The sequence below is a fragment of the Rattus norvegicus genome, chromosome 6, assembly GCF_021556685.1.
Source record: "Rattus norvegicus strain SHRSP/BbbUtx chromosome 6, alternate assembly SHRSP_T2T, whole genome shotgun sequence".
Taxonomy (NCBI): Eukaryota; Metazoa; Chordata; class Mammalia; order Rodentia; family Muridae; genus Rattus; species Rattus norvegicus.
This window is the reverse complement of record NC_141539.1, coordinates 145238815-145247146: the sequence shown is the minus strand read 5'-3', so window position 1 is coordinate 145247146 and position 8332 is coordinate 145238815. Positions and strand designations below refer to the sequence as shown.

The following is an 8332-nucleotide window of genomic DNA, read 5'->3' as shown; positions in this document are numbered from 1 at the left end:
GGCTACCTTTACTACCTACAAAACATAATATACACACACATTCTTTCTACCCTGCCGACAAGGCTGAGAGTGAACAGTTCTGCTACCTAGGAGAGGTCACTGTACACTGGAGTTGGTAGAAGACCATCCATCACCCACAGCACCATCCACTCCCGAATTTAACTCCTCAGCTCTTGGCACACTTCAAGTGCTGCCCTGTGGCAAGCAGAGGCAGGCAGGTCTCTGTGCATCCAAGGTCGTCTGGTTTACATATAGAGGAATTCTAGGGCAGCCAAGCTACCTGTCGAGACCCTCTTTAAAACGAGCAAATGACAATAAAAAGGAAGCTACCAGGAACCATCAGAGATGCGAAGTGAAGACTGGAGACTGTGAGCTTATGGCTACGGAGAAGGAAGAAAACCTTTTGACTGCTATTTAGGGCGTTTACAAGATATCACAAGAAAAGAGGACTGAACATGGCCTCGGAGAGTTAGAGACAGGGACTTAAGCAAGAAAAGTTCAGTATGGGAGAGGCGGAAGTTAGACCCTTCAGTCAGCAAATGACTGACACATGAAATGGGAGGAGCTCTCAGTGGGAAAAACGCTGGAAGAGAAAAAGAGAAGAATGACGTGGAGTCTGCGTGCTTCTTTCCTTCTTTCTTTCTTTCTTTCTTTCTTTCTTTCTTTCTTCCTTCCTTCCTTCCTTCCTTCCTTCCTTTCTTTCTTTCTTTCTTTCTTTCTTTCTTTCTTTCTTTCTTTCTTTCTTTCTTCTTTCTTTCGACAAAGGCTTGTTTTATTTTAATGACTGATCCACGTGAAGCCACAGCCTGGCCACTATGTACAGACACGAGGGAAGCTTCATTTCTTGGTCTCTTCCTCCTTGGACAGAGTCTTGATGATCTCCTCCTTCTTGGCTTGGAGGCGCTCCTCCCGGCGCTTTCGTGCTTCCTTGGTCTTAGACCTGCGAGCCTCAGCCTGGTCAGCCAGTAGCTTCTTGCGGGTCTTGTCTGCCTTCAGTTTGTGGATGTGCTCCATGAGAATCCGCTTGTTTTTGAACACATTCCCTTTGACCTTCAGGTACAGGCTGTGATACATATGGCAGTCAATCTTCTTAGATTCCCGGTATCTCCTGAGAAGCCGGCGCAGGATCCAGGTCACCTTCTCGGGCATCCGAGCGTTGGCAGTACCCTTCCACTTCTCTATGCCCATATGCCTGCCCTTCCGTCGGGCCAAGGTGTTCTTCCGGCATCGGGAATGGACAGGCACATGCTTCCGGATGATCAAGCCATCTTTGATCAGCTTCCTGATCTGCTGACGGGAGTTGGCATTGGCGATTTCGTTGGTTTCATGAGGGTCCATCCAGACCTTCTTTTTACCACAGCAGAGGACACTAGAGGCGAGCCTCTTCTGTAGTCTGAGCAGATGCAGCAGCGAAAGGAATGGGTGGATCTTTCTAAGTGGGAAGAGAGGAGAGCATGACTTATGGGCGACATCCCTCAGAAAGAAGAAGGCAACAGGAAATGCAGAGATTGAGGACAGGGCTGGATACAGGGAAAGAGGATGGCGCTGGATGAGGGGAGAGAAGATGGCGCAGAATGCAGGGAGAGAAAATGGGGCTGGACCAGTAGAAGGTCTCTGAGAGAAAGGAAAGTAAGGAGTGAATTTGTACCTCCAGCTTTGGGAAGGAGAATGGAGGAGTGGTTGAGGACAACAGAGGTAGGTCCTCATGGGCTGGGGGAAGGCACCTGACTGAGCTAACTCAGTTAAGATGACTTCTCTTTTTAAAATACACATCCCGCAGCTATTATTAACAAAACAACAGTGGACTAAGACATCCTGCACCCCCAGCCCCCAGCTACAGTCATACTCAAGGTCATAAAAAAGAAAAACTGAAGAGAGTTGGCTCATAAGAGACAAAATATGTCAGCACAACTAGGAAGACACAGGGCAATGAGTTCCATTTCTTTAAGTTCACAAAAGAGACACAACTAAAACAAATTCTTTGCCTAGTATTAGAGGCAAGCACAGCTTTAAAGGTTACCCAGGTAGATGAAGTTGATTGTTTAGTTCCTGCCTGAGGTGTAGCCAGGTGAGCTGTGCAGCCGATGTGGAAAGTCGAACTTCTCATTTCTGTTCCGATGGCATCCCTCAAAATGATGCATAAATAAGAACCCGCTGAATTAAGCAGGTGATGCCCAGCACTGAATCCAGTGATTAATGGCCCCTGCACAGTAATTTATGGGAAAATAAATTTATGGGAGCCTGGGCGTTATCATGACCATCTTTACCAAGTACGATCGCTCAATACATGTATAAGATATCACCCTACCTAGAAAACACAAAACAAATGTACATTATCTATTTTCTCCTGTGTTATGAACCTCGGCAGACAAATTCTGCTGACATCCCTGAGAAGACAGACCATCTCTGCTTAACACGCTTAAAAACATATATTCCTATGTTAACCCAATGCTATAGAGTCCCACTGCCAGGAAGAGAGCTAGGAGGTCAAAATAAAGAATTCTATATACTGTTTATACTTACGCCTCATCCTTAAAAGGCAACGTGTGTGTGTGTGTGTGTGTGTGTGTGTGTGTGTGTGTGTGTGTGTGTGTGCTGAATCATAGAAATGCTTCCCAATGGAAATAGAGAATTTAAAATGGCTGGAGACATCACTGCTTATTTCTGCACGGATTTTTAAAGAGCAGCTTTAGCCTTTCACGTTTGCCTTACGACGCTGGAAAAGATCCGGATCCGCAATACACAAAGAAGTTTATTTGATATATAGAGCGGAGCCATAAGCCATATTTTATGCATAACAGTGATTAAACGGAAGGTTGATATATTTCCCCAGGACGAGAACCATGGAGAAAGGCTCGCATTTTCATAACTTCCCTTTTGGGGGGCATTTTTAAATTATTTAAGTCGAAGAATAAAATGACTTGTTTGTGAATTTACATGCTCTTTTTAATCATCTTTAGGTAATGCTGAGATGGCAGAGACGCTAAATTACAGGCAGCAGTGGGAATCTGCCGTGTAAAAGGCACGGGATCATTTCGTCTATGGGCCCATAAGGAATATTCTGTTCGAGAAGTGGAGACAGAAGAAAATTACCTAACTCGTGAAGCGCACATTAGGAGCAGAGTCAGCGGCCGTGAATGCGTATCCGACAACAAACCATTATGTGTCTTTGGTTTAATTACGTGTGCTTACCACACACCTGTACCAGAGTGCTCTCTGCTTTGAGCTGTGGTTTTCTCTATCAAAACAGCATTAGCATTACGAAGCTTATCAAGGCTCCATAACGTTCTCTGGCTGGACTTCCCGAGTCCTTTATTCTGTTCACAACCTGAATAAGACCCGGTGGCGGTGGGTCGTGGTGGTGGGGACTAAGAAACATTTTAATCACATTAGCAAATGATTTCTAAATTTAGAGCTGGAGTGAATTTTATAAGCACAGAGAGAAACACCAGCAAATCACCACTAAGCCTTTGTAAATCAACCTGCTACTTAGGAGGAAAATTAAAAAGTTAGATGGATTCAACATTTAATTTTTTTTCCCCCCTGGAGCTCCATCTTCAAGAATCTTAATTATCTGCTGTGATCCAGAGTACTTTAGAGCAGGATACTCTCGAACTTCCAAATACTTAGTCGTGGACAGCTCTTAGCACGTCACGTCAAACTGATGATCCGGACAACGTTATCCTTGAAATCATTGCAGCTAAATAGAAATGTTGATACAATGGGAAAATTGCACAGTTTAAGTAGTTGCGTATAGGTAACTGTTTCAAAAAGAAAGAAACTCCATGAAATAGTTCATTTATACACATTACCCTCACCCCTTACTTCTAACCCTAACCCTTCTGGTTTGACACACAGCGCAGTTATGTCTAAAGCATGCTCTCACTCCACACCCATCCTTCAATCCAGTGGTCCTCGCTTTGCAGAAGGACACACGTGAGCACGCACCACAGCAGGCCACACATCCCGACGAACACAATCCTATTATCACAACGAAAATGATACCATTTCAGAGGCATAAACAACAAATGGTGCCCAATGCCCAGAGAAAATTAAAATTCTATTTGGGATTCCCACAGGGTCTTGGATTCGGTCCCACAGATGAAGTTTGATAGTTTCTCAGGAAGATAAAAGCTTAATAATAAGGGGTTTGGACCCATGAAAAATATGATAATAATAATAGCAAGAATAATGTGATTGATTTATAAATCCATACCAGCAAGGAACAGATGGTGGTGTGAAAAAAAATGCACTCATTTTAGTACAGGCTCTTAACAGGAAACAAATATGAACTGTATTTTTTATAAATACAGAAAACTCATCCACAAAGATGCAAATGGATTTTTAGAAATAAATCTCTAGTAAGTTTTAAGATAAAAAAGCACCAAGTATGATGGATAGAGCAAAAAAAAATAAACAATTGTTTCCTACTGATGATGTATTTTAAGGACTTTATGAGCCCTTCATTCACAAATTAGAGACACTTAAGTAAATAGGTCATGTTTAAATGCTACATTTTAAGTTCCCAAATGAATTTACCTGTATTTATATAGATTATCTATCAGATTTTTTTACGTAGAAATAATTGTTTTGTTCAACACTGCTACAAAAATTTTCTCATGAATTGCTTTTAACAATGAGGTCATCCGCAATGAGCAGAAGAATGAATGATGTTTTAAAATTTAGATTATTTCTACAACGTCTATTACGTATTTTTGCAAGTCAGCAAATTATTTCATTTTTCTCTCTCTCGTATGGTAATTTAATCTGGGTATTTATTTCATTTTCCATAACCTATTGGAAGAGAGACTAACTACCCTCCAGTATACACTATTACATTATACATTCAAAACGGACACTATAAATTATGTGATCTAACAAAAAACGATTAATGGTTTATGGGGAAGAGACAACCATGAAACCTCAGCTGCTGGCAACAGGATGCCATTTTCCTGTTCCCTGCTGGGGAAAAAAAAGGAACCCACAGAGTCTCTGTTTAAAGAATTTTATTGCAGTCATTCTCTTTGACATGTCACTGTTTATAAGGAGAAGGGACATAAGTGGCCCCAGGACCAACCAGACAGCAGAATATGTATTCTAAAGTTATGCCTCCAGTACCCTTTGATGCGGGTTCATCCGGAGACAGTTTGTGATAGTAGAGCGGGATGGTGGTGTTATTCTGTTGTATGTCCTGGGCCAGAGGTGCACATGCCAGCTACTCGTCCTCTCTACTTGTTAGCAGTGAGTGGGAAAGACCTCTTCATGAATAAATTGACTTGGTAGGGGCTGGGGAGATGTCACAGAAGATTAAAAAGTAGTTGCCATTGTAGGCATGAGCACCTGAGGTGGGATCCCCAGAACCTGTGTGAAGCTGTGTATTGTGATCTGCACGTGCAGTTCTAGCACTCCTATTGGTCCAGATCGCCCAACAGAGACTGAGCACTAAGTCAAGGGTGTCGTCAAATCCCCCACGTTGTCCACACTCACATAAACATGCACACATTAATATCATACGCACACATAAAATCAAAGTATAATGTAAAATGACTGTTTAAGTTCTTAAGCCTTTATGACTACTTTGGAATTAGCCAGAGAAGAGGTCATTTGAATGGAGATGTCCTTTTGTGAGGCTATGTTATTGAAATAAAGAGTATTTCCACAATACATCAGTACAATGGGGATAACCTTTGTGTGTGTGTGCGCGTGCACACACCACACACACACACACACACACACACACACACACACCATAGAATATAGAATACAGAATACAGAATATAGAATACAGAATTAATAGTTGTGTCTGTGTTGTATTTACAAATTAGGTCTTCACAGTGAAATGGCAGTACAGTGTATTAGATCAAATATAAAACCAATGACTGGTGTCTTGATCAGAGAAAGGGAAGGGAAATTCTAATATAGAGGATTCAGACAGAGTGAATGTCATGTAAGAATAGAGGCAGACATTGGGTTACCACTGTAAATGAATATCTACTGGTAACCTACCAGGAGCAAGAGGAGGATTCACTCCTTTGTCCTGCAGAAGCCTGGACCCGGGACTTGAGACCTGGTACCTGGGACCTGGGACATCCTGAACTCCAAGAAAACCCATTTGTGCTGTTGTAAGCCCCCAGAGGTGCAGATAAGAAACAACCATCCATTTTCTGTCTGGAGAGTTCTTGATTTTCAACTGTCCCAGGACCATAGACTCATCTTCTCTTGTGAGGTCCTTTTTATCTATCCTCATTGCCACTAAAATCACTGACGGCTTGAAAGAAAACAATGCCATTGAAAGTTGGAAGCCAAGACTGCTGTGGGCTGAGGCCTAGGAAAGCGCTCATTCCCTCATATTGAGAGCTGCAGCCTCTATCTCCGGTTGCCTCTGGTTCAACTTCCACTGTCAATGGGGACTGGATTCCCTATGAAAAATGAGCATATCAACCACTTACTAATAATGGTGTATTAAAATTTTAAACTTCCCAGGAAGAGGAAAAAATAGCTATTGGCAGAATTAGAAGCTTTTGGTGGATTGTACAGAGTTCCTATGTTTTGTACAATGAGTATGACTTGTTTCCTTTTTAAAAGAAAGAAAAATCAATAGGTTCCTGCCTGTGTAAGGTATGAATTTCTGTTTTTCTAGATCTGATGTTTGCCTGACATGGTACAAAAGAAATAAGGCAACTGGTTGTAGGACCACCATCGTTTTCTTGCCTTGTAACTTTTTGTTACACACACACACACACACACACACACACACACACACACACACACACGCAGTCAGGATAGCACTCACATACACATACATTCCTAGGAAAGAAGTTAGCTTTATCAGCACCAAATGTGGAGAGAAATCACTTTTCTACCTGGTGCTTAACCCATTCTGCCCACCCTCACACACTTTCTGTTTTGAGTACGTCCTTTGAACCTCTAATTAGAGGAAATCAGCCTGTCTGTGATCAGAGATCTGACAGGATATAAACGAGGACCCCAAGGTTTCCAAATGCCCACTGAGTCACACTGGAGAATGCCCTGAGTACACAGTAACATAGCTGCAGCACCTGGAGGGGACACTCAGGATCTAGCTCTGATTCCTAGAAATTGTGCTGTATGGGATATGAATGTGAAAAATATCTTGGAGGTTTATGGCACCATCAATTTTTAAAAACCAAAACTATTTCAAGACTTCTTGTTAATCTCAGAGCAAACAATATTGTTAAAACAACTTATGAGGGCAGAAGGATTCAGACCTGCTCTGCCAACTACACCCCCCAAGCTTCCCATTCTGCTTCATATTGCCTTCAGCCCCTCAGATGTGACATTCTCACATAGCATGGGCATGTACAATAGTTCTCTTTAGCTGAGGCTTTCTTTGCATGCATTCACTTACACACAGCCAGCTGCATTCTAAAGTATCCCACGGAAGATTCCGGAAGTTAAGAATGCACACATTTTGAATCAAGCTTCTTTCTACTTTGACACACTCCTTGTCCTGTGTATCCACGTTGCCTATGAGATCCACCCACCTGTCACTTCCCACCATCTCAGATATTGTATTGACTTTCCTGGAATTGCAGGCAAAGTATGTATTTGTGTATATAAATCCAACACACACAGACACACAGTATACACAGGGTTTAAGGAAGTCATAGAGGATCTCAAGGTGTGTCTCCCTCTGCCTACAATTCTCCTCTTTGCCCTTGCACTTTACATTTCTGCTGGGGTCTCTGTTTCCTTGAGTAACCTTCTGTTGCTTTTCACAGTCAAACGCCTATACTTTAGCCTACACTATTGTAACATTCTCCTTCTCAGCACTGACCAATAGGAGAATCTTACATGATCAGTGCGATTAATTCATCTTTGCCTATTACAGTCTATAGGATTTGTGATTTAGGTGGTTTTGGGGATTAAATATGGGACACATGCTAAGTAAGCACCCAACCATTGAGAAGCATCCACACTACTTTCATTCTTGTTTTTGTATTTATTTCAGAACCTTGTCTCACTAAGTGGCTCAGGCTGATCTTGAACTCCGTCTACAGCTCAGGTAGGCCTTGAACTTGCAACCCTCCTGCCTCAAGTATATAAGGCTATGCCTCCACACCCAGCTGATTTTTTTCTTTCTTTTGTTTTGATATGTTTAGTTTTTGTTATCACTGGACCACTTAGACAGTGCCTGGCCCATACCAGATGCTAAGCAAATACTTAGTGAGAAGATTTATAAGTGAGCTAGAAATACAAACTTTTCAATTTAATGTTGGTATTAATTGAACACTTGTGGTGCTTTTCCTGAGTTCCATTGGTGGGATCATAGAAAGCCCACTCTGCACACAAC

At 42.1% G+C, this 8332-nt stretch overlaps 1 pseudogene across 1 annotated transcript; it reads right to left on the bottom strand.

Annotated features, from left to right (window-relative positions):
- Positions 1–762: 762 nt before the first annotated feature.
- On the bottom strand, positions 763–1226 carry Rpl19l1 (ribosomal protein L19 like 1; annotated as a pseudogene). The gene has a single exon (XR_015622640.1). The product of XR_015622640.1 is annotated as a ribosomal protein L19 like 1 (transcript).
- Positions 1227–8332: the final 7106 nt, after the last annotated feature.